Source organism: Balaenoptera ricei, chromosome 21 (genome assembly GCF_028023285.1).
Source record: "Balaenoptera ricei isolate mBalRic1 chromosome 21, mBalRic1.hap2, whole genome shotgun sequence".
Lineage (NCBI taxonomy): Eukaryota > Metazoa > Chordata > Mammalia > Artiodactyla > Balaenopteridae > Balaenoptera > Balaenoptera ricei.
The window spans coordinates 26297549-26318981 of record NC_082659.1 but is presented as its reverse complement, the minus strand read 5'-3'; the positions used below and the strand labels follow the sequence as shown (position 1 = coordinate 26318981).

The 21433-nt window shown below is 37.0% G+C and overlaps 1 protein-coding gene across 8 annotated transcripts in view; it reads left to right on the top strand.

The window, feature by feature from the left end:
• Positions 1-19853, top strand: part of FUT10 (fucosyltransferase 10) — a 285646-nt gene extending 265793 nt beyond the window's left edge. For 4 of the 8 annotated variants that reach the window (XR_009499873.1, XR_009499872.1, XR_009499869.1 and 1 more), the window contains 4 exons: positions 681-728; positions 915-966; positions 2192-2246; positions 14072-14618. The gene's annotated coding sequence lies outside the window, so the exon portion shown is untranslated. Of the gene's footprint in view, positions 1-680; positions 729-914; positions 967-2191; positions 2247-14071; positions 14619-18055; positions 18172-19121 lie in introns of those variants that run through there. The other 4 variants (XR_009499874.1, XR_009499871.1, XR_009499870.1 and 1 more) reach the window with 3 other exon arrangements.
• Positions 19854-21433: the final 1580 nt, after the last annotated feature.

Sequence of the window (21433 nt, the reverse complement as noted above, 5' to 3'; positions counted from 1 at the left end):
AAGTGCCAAGAGTAATCGCAAGATAAAAAATGACTGATATGTGAAAGGCAATAAAATCCAAGGAAAAATGAATTGCTAACAAGTTGCTTTTTAAAATATTTTAATGTGGTAAGTTGCCATTCACATGAAAGGATTTTCTGATTTGAGGATCAAAAGGAAATTTCTGGCAGCAAAAATTATTGACATAGAAAATTCAAGGGAAGCAGTGAAAATCCCATTACCATGTCAGGGAGCCTTATCTGTAGTTTATTTTCTGCAGCTTGATTTTGTTGATGGAGACTGGTTACAAAGATTAGGAGCCATAAAGATAAGAAAAGTTGATAGACAGAAAAGGTAACTTGAAAAGAGCATAGGATACAGCCAACATGGCAGAATAATATCTTAACACCCTATAACTCTGAAAATATCAAATAAAAGACTCCCTGCCATAAAACCTCAGGAAAATAACTCTGTGCAGTAATATAGGGAGAATATTTATTGGAAGGACCAATTTTCTTCATGGGCTTTGGGCCCATTTAGTAATATAATACGTATCAGAAATCTCTGCCGTGATTTCTCATAATTTTGTGTCTAACAGGAGGACTTCCTGTAAAATATAAGGGCTTAGGCAATACACTTAGAGTGAATTCTCCAGAAAGTCAGAAAATAAAGTCAACATGACTTGTTTTCTCACTATTTAGGGTCTGAAATCAGAAGACCTGGGTGACACCGACCTTTGAGTTGATCCTGTGAGTAAATAAATAGTGGGAACCGAGGCTAGAAAGATCTGCAGAGACTTTGAAATTCAGGTTTAAAACTTTTGACTTATTTTAAAAAAGAAACAACAGGCCCCGAATAGAGTCACTTGTGCTCAGCCCCACATCAGCAAACCAAGATTTAATACCTAACCTAATTACAGTTTCTGTATCTTCCAGGCTTGACATTTTAAACCGATTGGCCTGGAATTTCCTGATCAACACTAATGAGGTAATCTTCAGGTGACAGGCCTCCACCCTTCCCTTAGAAGAAGGTGACCTTGCCTGAAATAATCCTTCCTTTTGTTTTTGACTTCCTTGTCTCACAGCCCTTTTGCCTTTAAAAACCTTCCATTTTGTAATTCCTCAGAGTGCCTTTCTAGTTGCTAGCTGGGATGCTGACCAGTTCATGAATTATTGTATAAAGTTGATTAGATCTTCAAAATTTACTCAGTTGAAATTTGTTTTTTCACAGATTATATCCTTTTGGAAAAAAAAAAGGGTAGTTATGTGAGGTCTGGGGGGGAGGGTGGTAGGCAGTAATATGACCAAATCTGTATTTTATAAAGAGTTGTCTGACAGGTGTAGAATAAGCTGAAATAAGAAGAGATTTGAACTAGGAAGAAAGGTTAAGAAGTTTTTTGTTTGTTTGTTTTGTTTTGTTTTTTTGGCTGTATTGTGAGGCTTGCGGGATCTTAGTTCCCCAACCAGGGATTGAACCCACGCCCTCGTCAGTGAAAGTGCTGAGTCCTAGCCACTGGACTGCCAGGGAATTCCCAGGGTCAGAAGTTCTTATAAAGCCTGATCTAGATAGTGGCAGAGAGCATGGTCCAAGAAGTGTTTCTCAAGTAGAATAATAGGGTTAGAGGAAAAAAGATCACTGTTATATCTCTAAAACACATTCTTTTAGTGAATGTCAAAATAAAGTTTTTTAGTCTTCACCTAAGATTTTGCTCTAAATATTAAAGAATAATGTGATTGAATGTAATATTCTAGATTGACAGTTATTTTCATGCACACTTGGAACATCCTACTCTACTGCCTTCTGGACTTCATTGTTGATGAGATGTTTGCTATCAGTCTATCAATAACTTTCCTTTGCTAATTTTTATGATTTTCTCTTTATTCTTTATTTTCATTACATGACCACAGTGTGGATTTATTTTTATTGTATTTTGATTTCTTGCTTGATTCTTGAAGTAAATTTTTGATCTAAAAATTCAGTTTTTAATCAATATTCTGGAATATTCCTAGCAATTAATTCTCAAAGGTAGCCTACCACCATTCCTTCCTTTCTCTGCTTCTGCAGTGTTTATTAAACATTAGATATTAGGCTTCTCAATCTATCTTTCATGTCTCTTAACTTCTCAATATTTTTTTCTCTTTTACTTTCTAGACTGCATTCTGGGTAAACATCTCAGTACCATTTCCAAATTCACTAATTAGCTCTTTTACAGATTTCAAGTTAGAATGTATCCCACCTACTGCAGTTTTAAAACTTCGAGGATTAATGTAAGTTTGATGTTCAAATTGTCTAATTGATTCTTGAAATCAATTGATCCACATGATTCTGTTTCATTTCTGTTTACGTTGTTTCAAAACTTTATGTTCTTTTCAAGATGGCAGTTATGCCTTGGTTTATTTCCTTAAACACAATGTACTTATTTGAAAGTTTTCATCAAATTGTTCAATGAAGAGAATTTCATAATGAGTATTTTGATTTTTGATTGCAATGGCTTTCTTAGCATTAGAATTCTTCAAGTGTTTGTAATACTGCCCTGCAGGTCTCTCTCTCTCTCTCTCTCTCTTCTCTCTCAGATACACACACACACACACACACACACACACACACACACACAAGCACAATCTCTTTAGAGTCTGGAGTCTCCAAAATGAATAAAAGAAAGAAGATGCATGGGAGTTACCAATTCAGGAGGACAAGTTTCTCTTACAAGGACTGACAGTTTGGTAGCAACCTTAGAAGTCTCTCACTACTGATAGTTCTGGGAAGTATGTAAAACTAATCTTTTATCAGCATCTTGTATAGCATTTATCTTGTGTATTATATTTATCAAATATGTATTAAATACATATTTTTTGAACTCATTTCTTAGTAACCATGCTAAAGAAAATTGCAAAACCACTCAAAATCATACCTACAAAGGGAAACTAAAACCCTATAATTATATAGAGGTCTTCTAGAAGCACTGAAAAGTTATACCATTTCCAGAAGGAAAAATAATAATAAAACGTTACTGCAACTATTAATCCAGGTCTGAAGCTCCCATGTACTATCTTAGGAAAGTAAGAGACCAGAGCAGATGTAGTCAGGATGTGCTCATTATCATGAAGTCTGGGAATGTGAGCCCCACAGGGAAAAGGTTGACAGCAAGAGAAGAAATGAGCAGAAAGGAAGAATTAAGGAGATGCTAAAGGGTTTAACATGAGGAGGGGTTTACAAAAGACAAGCTATGTTAATTGGAAATATAGAAGCGCTAATAAAAAATGAGACTGACTGAATGCCCATAGAAGATGTTAACCCAAGGTCTGGAGAGATTTAGGAAAGGAGGAGACATCATAATAAGAACTATAATGTATTATATTTGTACAGCAAATTACTTTTTATGAAGCATTTCTACAGACTTTATCTTATGTGAACTTTACAACCACCCTATGAAGTAGAATAATTATTATTTAGGTTCATTGGTAGTAACATATATTGAGCAGCTTCTTTGTGCTAAGAAATTTCACCTGTTTATACAGTTTAATTGGAGTCAGAGAACCTGGATTCAAATATCAGCTCTTCTACTTATAAGCTAGGAGGCCTTGGGCAAGTTACTTAATATCTCTATTCTTCCATACCCATTTTTTCAGATTTCACATGTATGTGTTAATATACGATATTTGTTTTTCTCTTTCTGACTTACTTCACTCTGTCTGACAGTCTCTAGGTCCATCCATGTCTCTACAAATGACCCAATTTCATTCCTTTTTATGGCTGAGTAATATTCCATTGTATATATATATGTACCACATCTTCCAGAAATTTGCTGGAATTTGGTAGGAGGAAATTTCATTTCCTCTTGGAAATACCAGTAGGCACACTTACACTTCTCTTAGATGGGGCCCTGTGAGGATGTGAGGGCTGGAACTACTGCAGCCATTTTGCTATTATTAGAAGAGCATGAAAGAGAATAGAGGGGGAGGAAAAGTCTTTGGTGACATCAGCTGCTTGTTGTGTGAGCCCATGAATTGAGTCTTGTCTGAAGCCAGTCTTACTTTTGGACTTTTCAGTTATACAGCTCCCACATTTTTTTTTAAAGTATGTGTTACTTTTTTTTTGGTCACTGGTAACACAAAAAGCCCTGATACAGTAAATGTTTAATAAATATTGTTATGAAAAAATTTACAGTTTATTTTACGTAAAATGGGTGCATAACACTAATATGTAAAAAGATATTAAAAACAGTTTAGAAAAGGCAACAACCTGACGGAAAAGCAAGTAGAGTATAGACAGTTCACTGAAAAAGAAATAGAAATGGCTCTTAGCCATATTTAGAGAAAAAGCTTAAACTAGCTCAGTTTAAAAAATGTACAAATTAAAACTACATTGAGATACACTATCTCACCCATTAGACTGACTAAAATCCAAATGTTTAACAATGCATTTGATGAGGTTCTGGGTTAGTAGGCACTTTACTGCATTTCTGCTTGGAATACAAATTGTCATAACACCCATGGAGTATTTGTTGGCAATATCCAGCAAATTTACATATGAATTTTCCTTTGTCTGAGTAATCTAGGCCAAAGCTATACGGCAAAATATTTTCTAAAATTAAAAAAAAAAGATTATATGGACAAGGATATTTATTGTGCTGGTTGAATTTAAACAATAATACATCTACTCAATAGAGTACTCTGCAGCTGGAGGAAAGGATGAGGAATACCTCTATATCTTAATATATCCAATATATCAATATTAAGTGAAAAGGCAAGGTAAGGAAAAACATATATAGTAGGCAAGCAATTGATTAAGAAGGAGATTATATGAATACATATATTGATTTTTTTTATTTTTTATCTTTTTATTTTTTAAATTAATTAATTTATTTATTTTTGGCTGTGTTGGGTCTTCGTTTCTGTGCAAGGGCTTTCTCTAGTTGCGGCGAGCGGGGGCCACTCTTCATCACGGTGCGCGGGCCTCTCACTGTCGCGGCCTCTCCTGTTGCGGAGCACAGGCTCCAGACGCGCAGGCTCAGTAGCTGTGTCTCACGGGCTTAGTTGCTCCGCGGCATGTGGGATCTTCCCAGACCAGGGCTCGAACCCGTGTCCCCTGCATTGGCAGGCAGATTCTTAACCACTGCACCACCAGGGAAGCCCTATATATTTTTTAAATAGAGGCTAAAGTTTATACTTTTTGAAAAATGGTCACCTAAGGAGGAGGAAGTAGGGTGGGGACAGATATCAAAGCTAGACTTTTTGATATACCCTTGATTGAGAATCCATTAAATATTTTACATAATTATAAATCAAAATTAAATTTAAAAGGCAGCTCCTAATAATCAAAAGTGAGATAGAATAGTTCTTTTGGTGGCATAAAGTAACTTTTTCAAGTTACTTTAAAACACAGTCATTTGACTGTACATCCTAGGGACAAAAACAAAACACAGACTTTGTCATCAAAGGATCCAAAATCTAGGTGATGTTAGTATAATTAAGATAAGAAATTAAGACTTCCACTTCTGGAAAGATGGAGTAGATGTTCATTTCCCTATTCCTCCCACTAAGTACAGCTAAAATCCCTGAACATTATATATATACAACCATAAGAAGACTCTGAAAGGTGAAGAGAAGAAGGCAGATTGGCCATGGACCTCAGGATCTAAGGAACAACATAGCAGTGAGTTCCCTGCGTTTTCTTTTTGCCTCATGTATCCTGGACTGAATGCCAGGAATGCCAACAAGCATAGACACAAAAGCAGTAAGAAAAGCCTAGTCCCTCTAGCCAAAGGCTCAGCAAAGGGGCAGCCTCGTAAGACAGACAACTCGCAGAAACCTCTACTCAAGTCAAACATCATCCCACCCCCATCAGCCAAGGCTGAGTGAGGAGCCTAGACACCCAACCTTGCCTGACTGCTTGCTGCAAGTCACCCCTCGTGCTGCCCCTGACCAGGGTGGTATGAGAGTTGGACAATCAGGGAGCTGAAACTTTACCATCAGCAGTAACAAGGACTCTGCCTGCCATGTTATCAGTGGAGGTCACTTGGGGAGTAGTAACTAGGCACTCCTATCCCCATGACGATGTCAATGGAGGCCAAGTGGAGAATGTGGACTTCAACCCCACTGGGCACTAAGCAGGTGGCATCCACCTTGTCTTGCTGGTGTGGTTTCAGAGGAGGCCTGCTAAAACAGAGGATTCAAATAAGAACCAGAGTATCATAACATAACATCCAACAGGTCTAGGATTCAAACAAAACTCACTCACCTTACCAAGAACCAGGAAAGTCTCAACTTGAATGAGAAAAGACAATCAATAGATACCAACACCAAGATGACCTAGATGTTATAATTATCTGACAAAGATTTTTAAAGCAACTATGATAAAAATGCTTTAATGAGCATTTATGAACATATTTGGAAAAAAATTCAGCAAAAAGTTGAATATATAAAGGAAAACCAAAGCTGAAATAAAAAAACTCAGTTGATGGGCTCAAAAGCAAAATGGAGAAGACAGAGAAATGTTTCAGCAAACTTGAAGATAGAAAAATAGAAATTACCAAATCTGGATAACAGAGAGAAAATAGACAGGAGGAAAAAAAAAAAAAAAGAACACAGCCAAAGGGACCTGTAGGACTATAACAAATATGTAACATTCATGTCTGAGAAAGAGTGGGACTAAAATAAATAATAATGACTAAAAATTTCCCAAATTTGGCAAGAGACATAAACATACATATTCAAGAAGCTGAGAAAACCCCATACAGAATGAACCCAAAGAAATACATGCCAAAACAAATCATAATCCAACTTCTGAGCACTAAAGACAAAGAAAATTTTGAAAGCAGCCAGAGAAAAATGACACCTTACCTATAGGAGAAAAACAGTTCATTTGACAATTCAAATAAGATTTCTTATCAGAAAACACGGAGGCAGAAGGAAGTGGCACAATATTTTTCAAGTGATGAGAGAAAAGAACCGTCAACCCAGAATTCTATAGCCAGTGAAAACAACCTTGAGGGATAAAGGGGAAATCAAGACACTCTCAAGAGAAGGAAAGCTAAAAGAATTTGTTGTCAGCAGATCTACCCTCAAATAATGGCTTAAGGAAGTTCTGTAAACAGAAGGGAAATGAAAAAAGAAGAAAACTTGGAACATCAGGAAGGAAAGAACAAGAGAGTAAAACTATGAATTAGAATAATTTGCTTTCCTTTAGTCTTTAGTCTTCTAAATTATATTTCATGATTGTGGCAAAATTAGAACAATTTCTGATATGGTTATCAATGTATGCAGGGGAAACTTTTTAGATAATTATATTATAAATGGGAGAGGGTAAAGAGAGGTAAGATTTCATTCACACTGGCAAAATGTTCATGGTAGACTGTGACAGGGTGCATATATAATGTAATACCTAGAGTCTTCACTAAAAAGGTTATACAATGGGATATACTTAGAAACACTGTAGATAAATCAAAACGGAACAAAAAAATGTTCAATTAACCTACATGAATGCCGGAAAAAATCAATTAAAACTGAAACAAAAAGATGAAACAAACAGAAAATAAAAACCAAAATGACAGACACAATCTCTCACCTATCAGTGATATGTCAAAGGCATTATGCTGAGTGAAAAAAAAAAAAAAGCCTTTCTCCAAAGGTTGCATACTGTATAATTCCATTTATATAACGTTTTCAAAATGAAAAATTATACTGATGGACAAGAAATGAGCAGTTGCCAGGGGTTCAGGATGGGGGATTTGGGTGTGACTACAAAAGGGTAACATGAAGGAGATCATTGTGGTGATAGAACAGTTATGTAACTTGGCTGGGTGGTGGTTTCATGAGTCTACAGATGTCATAAAACAGCATAGAACTGTAAACACACATTGTACCAATGCCAATTTCCTATAGTTTTGTAAGATATAACCACTGGGGGAAACTGGATGAAGGGTACAGGTGACTACTCTGCACTATCTCTGCAAATTCCTGTGGATGTATAATTATTTCCAAATTAAATGTTAAAAAATTGTTACTCAAGAACAATGTTTTGAAAGTTATAATATAAATATGCACCTAGTGCTGTCGTAATGAGGAAACACAGGGCCTAATTCAATATAAACAAATCAGGACAACTTGACAGAAGAGGCAACATTTGCACTGAAACTTGCAGGACAAATGTTTGTCAGGCAAAGCGCAAAGCTGACCAGAGCATTTCAGGGTTATGGAATTGTATGTGCCCAAAAGAGGAAACCATCCGGAGGAGGGCGCACAGCTCATTATGAACAGGCTATGCGGTCCCGTGGGAGAGCGGCAGTTCTAATGAATGAACATTGATACCTCCACAGACATTCCATGGACACAAGTTTATTTGCCCATGTATATGCTGACTTATGTCTTTCCTCCCCAATACAGATTGTATCACTATGATTTCATGAGAAAATATTGAGAAGCAAGACACATTTTTCTTTTTTTACATCTCATGCCACTGACCTTCAATTAATTATCCTTTTTTATCATGGATGCAGGCTCAAAATTTTAATAGAAGAAAGAGGAGAGAAGAAGCCAGGTAGATACTGAGGAAAGGTGGAAGTGGATTTTAAACATTTATTAAATAATGGGTGAAGTTACCATTAAAAAAAGTACAATGACTACCAAAAACCACTGATCCTGTGGGATGGAAAATAGCTACAGTGTCCATCGGGGGCTGGATGTACACAAACGCGGGATCATGGGCCTTGTAAGAGGTTCCATTCAGGGAGACAATACGCTACCATCAGAAAATCAATACAAATGCTAACTTTTTCTTCTAGTTCCAAGTTACATTCGAATGATTGGAAGGATTGACCTGCATCTGTAGGAAAAAGAATGAAGCTATTGTTTGTCAGTATGGGTCAAATATTTCATTAATTCATTCACCCTTTCCTTTATCCAATATTTATTGAGCATTCATGGTGTGTCAGGCATTCTTCTAAACACAGGGGCTTTCAAAACTTAAAAGCAAGGAAAGAAATTTGCCACATATGAGTTTCAGAACTTTTACATCTAAAAAATATGGAAACATGATTATGATATTCAACAAACTGGGGAAAATGTTGTCCCCAAATAGGAAAGACAAATGGTTACTATCCTTAAAATACAAAGAGCTCATATAATTTTGCAATTGAAAAATTGGTATAAAACTAAAATAGATAGTTCATCGAAGATATATATTGGAAGTGATGCTCATTCTCACTATTACCAAAGAAATACAAGTCTAAGCAAAATACTTTCCACTATTACAGGAAATAAAATATATACTGTCTGTCATACAGAGTGAAGTAAGTCAGAAAGAGAAAAACAAATACCATATGCTAACGCACATATATGGAATCTAAAAAAAAATGGTATTGATGAACCTAGTGGCAGGGCAGGAATAAAGACGCAGACGTAGAGAACAAACTTGAGGACATGGGTGGCGGGGGAGGGGAAGCTGGGACGAAGTGAGAGAGTAGCATGGACATATATACACTACCATATGTAAAATAGATAGCTAGTGGGAAGCAGCCGCATAGCACAGGGAGATCAGCTCGGTGCTTTGTGACCACCTAGAGGGGTGGGGTAGGGAGGGTGGGAGAGAGGCTCAAGAAGGAAAGGATATGGGGATATATGTATACATATAGCTGATTCACTTTGTTGTACAGCAGAAACTAACACAACATTGTAAAGCAATTATACACCAGTAAAGATAAAACAAATACACTGTTGCCAAGGGTGAATAGATGTATGCACAAATAAGTTCAAATTTTTGAAAAGTCTTTTCTCAACATGAGTTAAGAGTCTAAAAATGTTCAATAACTTTGCTCTAGAAATGGTACTCTAAGGATTTTTCATGAAGAAATAATAAAAAGGCAGACAAAGAATTATATATGTGGATATTCATTTAGATATTAGAATACTTTTAAAACAACCTAAATTCTAATGAGGCAGTGATAAAATAAAGAACACCAAATTCACAAATTGTACTATTAAGTAGACACTGAAAATAGTACTTCAAAGATTGACATGGTAAAATACGTAATCTACAAATATCAAATAAAATGTCAGGATACATATGTATGATTGTTTTGTAAAATACTGTTAGGTATATTTTTATTTTCCTTTTTATACTTTTCTGTATTTTCTAAATTTTCTACAATAAACATATTTTACTTTTGTAATTGGTAAACCAGCTATAATTTTAATATAATTATATGATAGCTCATTAAGTAATTATGTATCAAAATTAATTTTTCTAACAATGTGTCAGTAACTGAATATAATGTTTCTTCATAGAAAATTATTAATTCCTAATTATTATGTATTTATTTGCTTCTTATCTCTCTTCCTTAGTAGAATGTCAGCTTCTATCTCTGTATTTGTACTACAATTCTATGTAACAGAACTTTCTGCCCCAAAGGAAATTTTCTATATCTGTACTGTCCAATACAGTAGCCACCAGACAAACACATGTAGTGACTGAGTACTTGAAATGTGGCCAGTGCAACTGAAGAACTGAATTTTTAACTTTATTTAATTTTAATTAATTTAGATGTAAATTTATATAGCCAAACACTGTATTGAACAATGTAATTCTAGAGCCCAGAATAGTGCCAGGTAAAGAGTAGGTGCTAAATAAACACTTGTATAGTGTTTGGATAGATAAGTGAAATTATTTGATGATTTGGCCTCTTTTTTAAAAAAAATTTTATGGGAGTATAGTTGCTTTACAATGTTGTGTTAGTTTCTACTGTACAGCAAAGAGAATCAGCTATACTTACACATACAGATTTGGCATCATTTGATGACATTGGGATAAGAACAGAGATAAAGTTGATATTATCCAACATATAATATTAATATTAATATTCCAGTTTGGAAGTTGTTGTCCCTAATATCAAAATGAAATGGGAAACGGTGGCTCTAATGATACTTACTAATAAATGCTTAATAGCACTATAGATATGAAATCATTTAATCCTCCCAATCTCAACAAGTAAGTAAAATCATTTCCCCTCATTTTACACGTAAGGAAACAGAGCACAGAGACGCAAGGTAACTTACTCAAGCACACACAGCTAATGGAGCCAGGGTTCAAATCCAGGTAGTCTGGGTTCACCTGTGTTCTTAGCCTCTGTAATTTAAAGTTTAGATACCCTTTCTAATGACTAGGGCAGTGTTTGGTGTCAAAGCTACAGGTCTAACATTACAGCGGACCAAGATGGATTTGGATGGATTTTCTAAGTTGGGCTTCCTGTATTCGAGCACAGTGAACGTAATGCATAGTGTCTTTGGTTTGGTTTTCAATGCATCTACACAAACTCTTGAAATGCATCCAACACACATGTACTACATGAAACTAAGTGCCAGATATTGTGCTAAGTCCTGGAGCTACAAATGTAAAGAAGCTATGTTGTCTTCCCTCCAGGAGTTTTTACACTAGTAAAGAAAGTTTCGTAAAAAGAGATTACAAAACGTGATAAGTACAAAAATGAAAATATAAAAATAGCATTCTGGGAGCCCAGGGGAGAGAGAGAACATTTGGAAAGAATTGATATTGAGGGCTGGGGGTTCCTATTTCCACTCTACTTTCTGCTTTGCAAATTCACCCTGACCCTCATTCATGCTGTAAGACACCCAGGGTTATGGTCAGAGCTTGTAGATTTGGGTTTGACGCACATCTGCCATTTACTAGCTAGTGACTTCCAGGCAAGTTGTTTTTGGGTTCTATAATAGGTTCAAACATCCCTACTGTGTAGATCTTACGGATTTTCTAAAATGAAAGTCAAAACGAGATCTTGCTTGTTTTAATCCAGTACAAAATATAAAGCACTATGCCAGTGTCAGGAATTACTCTGATTTGTTCATCTATACCATCTAAAGGGGGTGGAAAAGCAAGGCTTTTATCCTAAAAACTCTTGGGTGACTAAATGGCAGACCCGTGCATGAATAATGAATGGAGTGCGCTCCCTGGAAGGTGTCTAGACTTCAGGGGGCTATCTGATCTAGCATCCCAAAGGATCTCATTTGCAAAATGTACTGTCAGAGACTGGCTTGGCATAATCGGGGTTGCATTACAGAAGTCTGGTTGGAAGATGAAAGATAAAGGACAGCAAATGGAGGGTGCAAGGTGGTGTCTGGCAGGCGTCGCAGGTATCGGTGTAGATCTACATTTCATATTAGTGGATCACAAGAGGGAGAAAAGCAGGGGGTCCAGGAAGATTTGAAAAAGAATAGAAATCTGTGAGCTGTGACTTGAAGTTCATCAATTTGGCATTAAAAAAAAAAAATCACATTTGTGAAACACCATACAGCTGTAAAATATACTTGCAAAAAGATTTTCCCTTTATCCTAAAAAACAAAAGAATAAATAAAACTCTAACACCGGACAGTTTGCGTTAAGCACTATCACCCAGATTTTGTAAGTAAAGAAAGGAAAAAAACCTAGAAAGCTTAAGTTATTTGCTCAAGGCCTCACAATATAACCAATAAATAAGAAAGAATTTCTGACCTGAAGACCAGTCATTTCCACCACACCGTGGAAAATAGGCATAGGAAAAAGAAATGAAGTTGGCCAAGTTGATCTCACTGGAGAATAAAGTGAAATTGCAATTTAACAGGAGACTCAGGCCTGGATAAGCTGTGCTGCCAGCACTGTGGACCATCTTAGACCTATAGATGACTCTTTTAATTGGGATTAATATTTGAAATTTACTCAAGATTTTCAGTGAGTTAAACAGGGAAGTAAACACAGGAGTAGAGCTTTACCTCTTTAACCTTCAACCAGACTCAAGGATGTTGGGCAAAGAAGTTATTGCTTGGCCTTTCCCCAGGCAAACTCACTTTCCCGGAGGCCTGTCTGCAATGGCCAGAGGCTGTCTTCTTTGTAGCCGGAACTCTGAGAAGTTGCCTTAAAACAGAAGTTCCTCGGGCTGCCCTGGGGAAGCTGGCATCTCTTGAAATCCTCTTATGAAAGACAGCTTTTGCCTAAAGCTCTAAGTAACTCATAAAAGGCAAGGGAAGATAGTGGCAATTATCCAAGGGATTTCAGCAAGAGAAATGAATTTCAGGCAAAAATCTCTTAGAGCAGTGCTTCTCAATTTGTATTGTGCAGGAATCTTGTTAAAATACAGACTTTAATGAGGGGTCTTGTTAAAATGCAGATTCTAGTTGGTTAGGCTTGGGGTGGGGCTGGACCTTCTGCGTTCCTTACAAGCTCTCAGGTGATGCTGATGCCGGTCTGTGGACCACACGTTCAGTAGCGAGCTTTTAGAGCATCCGCTTCCTGACAGAATTTGCCCCAATTCTCCACTTGCTATCTTTGGAGCAGAGGATCTCAGAATTTAGGTCACATTAGAATTACCCGAGGAACTTGGAAAAAATGCAGCGTTTGATTTGGTAGGCCTGGGTGGGCTCTAGGAATCTGCTTTTCTAACAAATACTTCAGCTGTCCCATTTTCTAAGAAATATTGCTTTAGGGGAAGTACAGTGGTGACCCAAGGTACCCAGAAATGCCCCAGAAATGCTCAATAAAGCCAGTACACAGCCTTTGGGACCAGTAAGTCTTAGCTAGTGAGAGGTTTCTTTAATTGGGGAACAATATAAGATTCAATTAAAGAAGTTCAGCCCATAATACAGCAAAATAAAATAAGGTTATTAGGGGTCTCACGTGGGCTTCTGCATTGCTGGGCAGAGAAAAGGAGTCTCAAATCTCTGATTACACCCCTGCTAATTTCATGCTGAAGGGCCTGCTATGTGACACAAGTAGGAGCAAGCAGAGAGTGACAATAACTGACACCCGAAACTCCAGGAAGAGGGCAGGTGTAAGATCCCCTAGAGATCCAGACACCGCAGTAAGAAGTAAGAGGACACATGTAGCTCTACAGCCAAAACGGAGTCATATTTCTTGCTTTCAGAAACTGTATCTATGGAAACTCACTAGAAAGGTCTCTTGGTCTCTGCAAGCAGAGATCATTTTGAGAGATGTGTGGTTTTGTTTGTTTGTTTGTTTTGTCTTTTTGTGAATGGAAAGTAGCAATATAAAAGTGAGTAAAATTGATGCATGGTGTAAACAGAGTTGTTCTCCTCTATGATCTCCTACTTAGATAACCCCTTGGGGAGGAAGGGATGACACGGTTTCAGATGGCCATCCTGAACCACAAGAGGACACAAGGTGATGGAGAAAAACAAGGTGGGGCTGAAAGGGCAGCGAATCAGAACCCAAAAGATTAGTTGCTGCAGTACGGGCTCAACCTCTAAGTGGCTGTGAGGTCTTGTACCATCACTGGACCTCACTGGATCTTGTGTTCATCATATAACGAGAATGGCATTAAACTAGATTGAAAATAAAGTCCTGTCTAGCTTGGGAAGTCTGTGTTTTCATGACTGCAGCCACTGTTTTCTTCTCACCTGTGCTATGAGGAACTGAGAGGAACTGGCGGAGAACTCTTATGAACACTCACTAAAGAATGCGTAACATAGTTTGTGCATATGACGGGTGTGTATATGACTTAATTATGTACTTTTCTAATTTCACGATGGCAAAGCTCTACAGTGTGAAATGCCGTATACTCAAGAACTGTGCCTTTTGTTTTCTAGTCTTCCTGATCCAGTCATTGCCACAGATTGTATCCCTGATTCCCTAAACCCTTGAAGTCTCAGATCTAAAATAAATTGATGAAGCTTGGCTCCTTTTACGATGGCTTCTCCATTAATCTGTCTTAAACTTTTTTGGCTTGTTTATTTGGAATATTCAGATAATTTTTAAAAACCTTTTATTAGCAGAATGGTAATTGCTGATATCTTTCAATTCTGGAGCTTGGGAGTTAGACTACAGAATAGATTTAGACCCCTTTGGAGATCTATCTATCTATCTATCTATCTATCTATCTATCTATATATATCTGAAGCTTAAATATATATATATAAATATATAATATATATAAGCTTAAATATATATAAATATATATATCTCTGAAGCTTAAAATTCATCTCCTTTGTGTGAGTCCCTTAAATTATAACTAATTATTCCTCCCTCTTTGATCTTATAAATCATTGCTCTTTCCTCATTTATCCTTTAGCATATTTCTAGGTGTAAGTGAGCAAACATAGGTAATATATAATCTAAGTTTATACCAAACACTGAAATAATTGGGTAGATTAAAATATGTACTGAAACCATGCAGAGAACTTGGTAAGGATCTCTCTGTTGGACTGAACAAGTTTCACAGAAAAATGAAAGTCTTAGTCTGAAAAACCTTAGGTCCCTGGGAAAGGATCTGGGCAAGAGGAAAGGAAGAAGGTTTTTCACACTGCAGCCCTGGGTCACGTGCATGGATGCAGAAGTCCTGTTCCAGCTCTGACATCACCAACTGAAGCCGAATCCGGCTTCTGTACCCTGACACCAACTTAAATCTCAGAGACAGAGTTTTGGGCGAAGTAGAAAAGAATAACTTTATTGCTTTGCCAGGCAAAGGGGGCCACAGCAGGCTAATGCCCTCAGAACTGTGTGTGCCCCCTTGGAGAGGGTAGTGAGAAGTTTCATAGTAATGGCTCAAAGGGGGCGTGATCAGCTCGTGGACATTCTTCTGATTGGCTGGTGGTGAGGTAAGTGGGAGTCAGCATCGTCAACCTTCTGGTTCCAACCCGTCCGGGGTCTCCGTGCTTGTGGGCAGCACACAGTTAACTTCTCCCACCCAGCGGGGGTTTCAGTATCTGCAAAACAGCTCAAAGATATTGTTGTGTGTATCCCTTGAGGGGGAACCAGGAACCTGCCCCAAGGCTGCACTACTGTTTCTTTAGACTGTTCCTCCCTTGTCTCTGCATCCCCTCCCTGTCCTAATTAACAGCTGCTTGAATCTGCCCATTGGAACTCAGGGAAGATCATGGAGGCTGAACGAAGCTTATCTCCTGTAATCAAGAAATGGGGGACGCAGAAAGGCTTTTGTGCCCAGGAGCCCCACAGGACCCTGCTTGGTATCACAACTCTGTGAACTTAAGGGAACTTATGAACCTCCCTGACTTCCTGTTTCCTCAACTATCAAATGGACACAGTAATACTAAGCTCCTAGGGTGGATATGATAATTAAATGACACAGAATTTAACAGAGCCTGGTTCGAGGTGCTCAGTCAATATAAGCTAATGATAATGAAAATGGTGTTGAGAATGGGTAGGGGTTGATCTACTGGAAGATGGAACAAACTGTGGAGATAAATTCCAGGGCCAAATCCAAACAAGAATAAAGCCTAACTTGGGAATTAAGGGTCGTGGGGCATTTTCTAAAGTTAACTGATTTCAAATACTTTCAATCCACCACTCTTTTGGTGCTTCATTTGTCTGAAAGCCATGAGGTTTAGGATCTGTTGTCTGATTATTACACTTTATAACACACTCTCAACAGAGGAGATGAAAGGGAATAAATTATTTTGTAGTATTTCCTTCTCCAAGGTATCAACTGCTGATTTTGAGACACATCATTATTAAAATTATAATTGGCTATTGGCAAGTAGAACATTGGAAGCAAAGAAATGAATTATAAAAGAATGGAAATTCTGTGGATCATTTTTATTCTTCTGAGTCATTTGTGCTACTTAGCGGCCCTCAGAGAAACAAATCAATAACTATTGTTTAGAACTTCCCTCCAGCTTCCAGTGCTTTGGGAGCCTTTTTCTATCAGTGAGCCCGTAATTTCATCAATATGGTATCATTAGCACTCCACAGTTAGCAATTAACCTTTATGCAATAAGCTCCGTTATCGCTTTAGGAAAAAACCGTCAGTCCCAGGGAATATACTCAGATTTCAGTGGTACAGCTAGTTCTATTTAGGAGAGATGAAACAGCTGTTAAAGTTAGAGTCAGAGCTAGAGTAAGCATTGATTTGTTAAGAACCAATCTCCTGTTTTTAAGGCAACCCGAGGAACGGAGGGGGTATCCGTATCAGTCGTTTTTAATTTTGATTTTGGTCAGAAGTAAAGCGCTCCCCAATAGGGGCGCCGTTACATTCTGGTTTCTTGCTGGGCTCGTTAACAACAGCTCCAGTTTAGATACCAAGATATGTATGAGTGTTCCAGTAGTTACGCTCCTGTATTTGCAGAGTGCTTTCACATAATTACTTCAAATGATCCTCACATCAACACTGGGAGGTAGTGATAATTATGTCCATTCTTCTGATTGGAAAGTAAAGCTCACAAAGGTCAAGTAAACTGCCCTTCCTCCCACAGCTATTAAGTAGTACAAACCCCGGGTCATTCTTATTCATTTTCATGAGTACTTTTGAGCCAAAACATATTCCTGGATCCTTGCCCCAGATCTACCGGTAAATTTCTGGATGACCTTGAAAGTTGCCTATCTGGTCCTCAGTGTCCTCAGCTGTAAAATCAGCTGTAATAACAGGGAGTTGGTTCAATGGACTCTAAGCTCATTTCTAGATGTGAGATCTATGATTCCAGACATCTCCAAATTAATTTTGTATCTCAGCAAGAGTACTTTAATATTAATTATTGATGCAATTACATCATAATGTCCCAGTCGTTGTCCTAGAGTATATTTTGTAAGAGTAATGATGTTTTTAGTAATATGAACGCCCTATGCAGCCTTTGTCTTTTACATTTTTGCAGGGTGTTTGTTGGCTCTTTTCTTTAAAATAGTGTCCAGGGTTTACAGATTATACTCATAATAATATTAACCATTAATTTCTTCCTAGATCTAAAAAATTGCTTCTGATATGTATTATAAGTAACTGGAATGATTTAAGTAGTCAAAACAAAATAATTAAGAGATGGATGACATAGGGATTCATTCATGCTGTTTACATTAATGTGAATTGGCTGGCATATAAAATGTCATTAGTGAAGGCAAAAAAGATTCCAGAGACAGGTCTACGAATAGTCTGTGTGTTAGATGAAAACATTCCAATAAAATAATGTCCCACTTTAATTTGTCATAGACTAAATTAAATATAGAAAGACATATAAGCTTTTGTTAAGATTTTTTTGTTTCATGTACAGGGACAGTTGGTCTCAAAAGATTAAAATTGAATACAATCCAGTAGAGAAACAGTAACTTTTTAAATTCACAAAAACCTTTGCAGAGAGAAAAAGGAGAAAACAACCTATGAAATAAATTTAAAACCCTGGAGAATGTTCCTTGGTTTGTCTAGCTCTTGAAGAAGAATCCTATGGACCTTGCTCCTTCATCGCGCTAGAGGTGAGCTCTAAAGGGAATTAAATTCTCCTCAATTGCATGTTCCACTTACAGCCATGAGGTCTGAAAAGGGTTTAACAGGAATGGAGGAGGGCTGCAACACAATGATTGCTGTGATTGGCACACGTTATTTATTTTTATGTTATTTTATTTATTTGGGGGGAGGGTGCTTTATTTTAAATGAAGGAAAAAATTCTGATGATGACTTTCCTTGAGTCATTTATTCAAAATTCCGTTATCACTTCTGTTGCAGGTTTTAATAATGATACATACATATAGGTTAATGATGCCTTTTTTTTCTACCACTGACATGCCAACATTGTTTTTCCTGTCTTTCACATCAAGTATTATATTATACTCCTGTAGTCATCGAAGTTATTACTATTAGGAGGATTTAAAGTCCTTCTAAAAGCAAATGCAAGCAAGCTTCATAATTTCAACAATAAATATAGAGAAAAAATAACTATCATGGAATTTAAGATATATAATGGTCCAGTATATATACATACACATACATGGATGTTTATGTATATGCAATTCTTCTTTTAATAAAAATCTATGACCTCAATACATACCACAGTTAAAAGTAGAACCACTGTGACTGAATTGGGAGTAAAGCGTTTTGAACTCCTCCTTCCCGCATTTCTGGTGGAGGTCACTGAGATACCACCCAAGTTTGAAAACTAATGGTGTAGTCCATGTCCTTTCCACTTTTTATACATGAGGAAACTGAGGCCCGAACATGTTAAAATACTTGGCCCCATCACAGTCACTCACTCACCCACCTAGACTGGGACCTCACCCCAAGTTCAGTGATAGGATGATGGCAAACCCTTTCTTTCTGAATATTCAGAGTCCTGCCTTGTAGTCACCACTGTGCTACTGATTTGGGTCTGTGACCTTGAACACACCCGTTGACCTCATTGAATTGATGTTTTCTTGTTCTAATACAGGAAAGATGATAGGAAATATTAAAGCAGGAAAAGGAAGAGCAGATCCTCTACAGGACAGTTTTATTTCTACAAAATGACTTCAGGTGAAATCCTCCAGACATCACCAAAGGCTTCAACTACAGAAAATGAAATGAAACAAAAGCACTAATAGGAACTTCAAAGAAAGCAAACAGTAAGAGAGATCCACTGGTACACTGGGTATCTACAATGGCATATTTCTTAAATACAACATGGAACATTTGCAATAGAACAATGTGTGTTTCACTACTGCAATCCTTTTCCAAAATTTCCATGGTAGTGCCTCTAACAGGAGAGAAATGGGAATGTATTAGCCCTTCTTTTTTTCTTTTTTTTTTAAATTTTATTTTATTTATTTATTTTTTATACAGCAGGTTCTTATTAGCTATCAGTTTTATACCTATTGGTGTATACATGTCAATCCCAATCTCCCAGTTCATCCCACCACCAGCACCACTGCCCCTGCCGCTTTCCCCCCTTGGTGTCCATACGTTTGTTCTCTACGTCTTGTCTCTGTTTCTGCCTTGCACACCGGTTCATCTGCAGCATTTTTCTAGATTTCACATATATGCATTAATATACGGTACTTCTCTTCCTCTGTCTGGCTTACTTCCACCGTAGGACAGTCTCTAGGTCCATCCGCGTCTCTGCAAATGACCCAGTCTCGTTCCTCCTTATTAGCCCTTCTTATTCTAACACCAGCTGAATCTATAATCTGACTATATTCTCATACTTTATGTACAAATATATAATCTTTAGCATCTCATTTCTCAATTTTGCCTTTATTTTTGTATGTAAAATTATGAATTAACTTTCATAAAAAATAATGTGTCTCTACTTAGCTATACTGCTAAGTTTTACAGCAGGACCATAGGGAGGGGAAGAGGAGGAATAAAGACACAGATAATTCTAAAATAACTTTTCATTATATGATTAAGGATACACATGGAGCCCAGAGGATGGTACAAACATTTTCTCCATGACTCGCCTTTCAGATCATGTTAATTTCAACTAAGATGAGCATAGATGAATCCTTCTTTTCTGTTCTCCTTCGAGCCAATGGATTACTATATGCTGATAGGCATTAATAAATATTTTCTGAGGAATTTATCCTTTTATCCCCAAATATTTTTGTCATAAAACTTTTATCATGACCTATATAGACAAATAAACATCTAGAGAAATATAGGTTAGATGTACATTAATACATGAATTCGATTTTGCAAAGTATTATGTGTTCTTTTAAAAGTTTTGTATATTGTTAATAAGCAGAAAAATATACAGTGTAAATGCATACACAAAAACTTAAGTAATGATTACATATTAAGAGCAAGACTTTTGCACAAAGAAATATATTTCTATTTGGTTGAATCAGAGAGTAAAAGGAAAAAAAAGAGGCCGGTGGGGTTAAAATGTGCTGAAGGTGGCTTCTGCTAGTTCTGGAGAGTGAGTTGTACACATACCTTCACATCTCTTCCAAGCTCCTCATTCGATGACATCATGTTGGTAGTTTGAATCAGCCTCGGTGGGAGGATTTACACCGCAGGATTCAGCAAACATTCCAAATCAGGATTTGTTCAACCAATTCTGGAGCACTGATCGTTAAATAGTAATCAACACATCATTGTCTAAGACCCTGAAGAACCTAAAGAGGACCTTAACAAGCCTTCATCAGTTATCAAGACTCCTTAATTTATATCACATACAGATAGTGTTACTTCACTACTTTTCTTTCCTTCCAGTTGTTTGGGTTTACACATTTAGATGTATTTGCAGCAAATTTAATAGCTAATATGCTGCCTTAAAAATTGTATTGTGCTATGTTAAATACCAGAATATTCCAAGAAAACTATAGTCCTATTATACAGGTTAGGAGAAAATAAATAATAAATACTTGAATAAAGATGAGAATTGAGTTGCAGTAACATCAGCAAGATGGCTGAGTAGGAAGCCCTGGACCCTCCTTTCTCCCATAAACACAATTCAGCAATAGCTTATGTACAGATTTCCTTGGTGAAAAATCAGAAAATGTAAATTGTGACAACAATAACATAAAGTGTGTGTGTTGGGGGGAGGAGTCATTAAAGTTTAGAAGTTTTGTATGTGATTGAACTTAAGTTGTTATCAGCTTAAAATAAACTGTTATAGCTATGAGATATTTTATATAAGCCCCCCCATACACATACAAAATACCTGTATAGAAGTTGCAGAAAAGAAAAAAGAATCAAAACATATCAATACAAAAAAAATGACAAAACCAAAAAGAAGACAACAAGAGGAGAGACAGAAAAAAA